Here is a 2,138-nt window from a genome sequence, read left to right as displayed (position 1 = left end):
ATGGGTTGGAAAATCTTGAAGAGTAGCCCCAGTATGGCCGCAATCCAATAACTGAAAGCAATAAAAGAGTTAAAGCATTTGCCTATCTCTGTTTATAAGTATCTGCACAACTACCTCACACCTGAGAAATTCTCAATAGATAAGTTTTGCACATGAAATATAAATCTGTTTAGCATGAATGTTAGCAAGCTTCCATTCATAATTATAATATTCATAATTAGTTCCGTCATATCTATTAGAAGGAATTTAAAAACTAATGCCTAGTATCTATCACCGTCGTTGGAAATAGTTTTGACTTTGTTCCAGAGAATATCTATCTATCTTGTACAGGTAATAGCTAGTGCTGCCACAAGAACTGGAGTAGAACTTAGTGCTCTCTCTTATCTCGCTTTCTCTTGTCTTAGATTTGATAAAATTCAAATCAATACACCATGAAAGACATGACACATAACTTGTCAAAATGTATTTTATTTGGTGAAGTGGCTATTTAGATACAAAAAGATATCGACAGCTTCACGCCCTCCTATCCTTGGCCAAGCGGAACATCCAGGATATGACGGCTGGGAAAGAGTATTCAACCAGTATGTATTTCAACTGAGTAGACATATGAAGTGTCTTACTCAAAGACACAATGCGCCATCAGGTGTATGTATGTGTGTATGTATATATGTATATATGTATATATGTATGTATATGCGTGTGTGTATATGTGTGCATATTATGTACATACATAAATATACAGACGTATATGCCTGCTTATTGATAGATAGATAGATAGATAGATAGATAGATAGATAGATAGATAGATAGATAGATAGATAGATAGATAGATAGATAGATGTCCCTTCCATGGTAAAATTTACTTTGTTCAATATTTCAATAATCAATTGACTATATAACATTAATTATCATGCTGATCATATCTATTGTTAGTTTATAAAGTTCCAATTGACTTACCTGTTATTTGAGGTTAAACCATGATCTGTAGCCGCTTCCTCACTGTTCCGTACACAATACGGTGACCCATTGCAACCTATCAATGATAGAAAAGATTACTATAATAAAAGACCAGGTCAGGAAAACAGACAATGGATACACTAATGAGACACCTTTTAGTTACTCGTAATATGTGTATGTGTGTGCGCATGCGCTTGTGATTTGACTGTAGCAACAAAGTTTTTTTTTTATGTATGTTATGACCGGATATCCTGTACATACATACTCACATACATAAGAGTAGAAACAAACCTCTTTTGAAAATAAAAATTTCATGAAATTTTTCTGTATTACTCCACATGTATTGGGTTGTTTTTATTTCTTGTTGTCTGCATTCCAGTACATTAGGTTCGTTGTTATTGTTATTTCGTTTAGACACAACAGATCAGACTATTGGAAAGAAAAATTCCTAACGTCTAACTTTAAATGCCAAGTATCTTCCTAAGTATCTTAGCTGTTCATAATATCACTGTTTTCTGGAGCTGCACTAAACTAGGTTTTAGGCTTATTTCCTCTATCCATTTGTTCAAATCTTTAGTACAGGGATATGAGTACAGGGATACATTTTACCTGCAATTTGGGGTAAAATGCTTAGCGACATTTCGTCCGACTGTACGTTCTAAGTTCAAATTCTGTGGAGGTCAACCTTGCCTTTCATCCTTTGAAGGTCAATGAAATAAGTACGAGTCAAGTACTGGGGTCGATGTAATCGAGTATTCCCCTCCCCCAAAATTTAAGGTGTTCTGCCTATAGTAAAGAGAAATATTAATGTTGATTTCAAATTTTGGCACAAGGCCAGTAATTTCGGGAGGGAAGAAATCGATTACATCGACCCCAGTTTTCAACTGGAACTTATATTATGATGAGGATTATTAATATGATTATTACTTTTATTCTTGATATATTTATTGTCTTTATTGCTATTGTTCATCTTAACACTTTATTATATGTCATTTCTCTCTTGTCTCTGGTTTCTTTGATATTTTTCGTCCTTGTACTGTCTCCAATGTCTTGAGGCCTTGTGACCAATAAAAGAAATCCTCATTATCTTCATCATCGTTGTCATAATTATTACTCTTATTAATCTTTAACGGGTCGAAATCTTTTTCATACATTAAGGGTCGAAATGGGTCATTTTGACC

General features: G+C 34.0%; 1 long non-coding RNA gene across 1 annotated transcript in view; it reads right to left on the bottom strand.

The window, feature by feature from the left end:
- The window catches only part of LOC106871659 (uncharacterized), a 37,684-nt gene extending 36,651 nt beyond the window's left edge, over positions 1–1,033 (bottom strand). The window contains exon 1 of the long non-coding RNA XR_001409686.2: positions 958–1,033. This is a non-coding gene — a long non-coding RNA (uncharacterized LOC106871659). The remainder of the gene's footprint in view (positions 1–957) is intronic.
- Between the last annotated feature and the right edge of the window lie 1,105 nt (positions 1,034–2,138).

The sequence above is a fragment of the Octopus bimaculoides genome, chromosome 4 (genome assembly GCF_001194135.2).
Source record: "Octopus bimaculoides isolate UCB-OBI-ISO-001 chromosome 4, ASM119413v2, whole genome shotgun sequence".
Classification (NCBI taxonomy): domain Eukaryota; kingdom Metazoa; phylum Mollusca; class Cephalopoda; order Octopoda; family Octopodidae; genus Octopus; species Octopus bimaculoides.
Note: the sequence above shows the minus strand (reverse complement) of the source record. Positions and strands in the feature narration are given on the sequence as shown.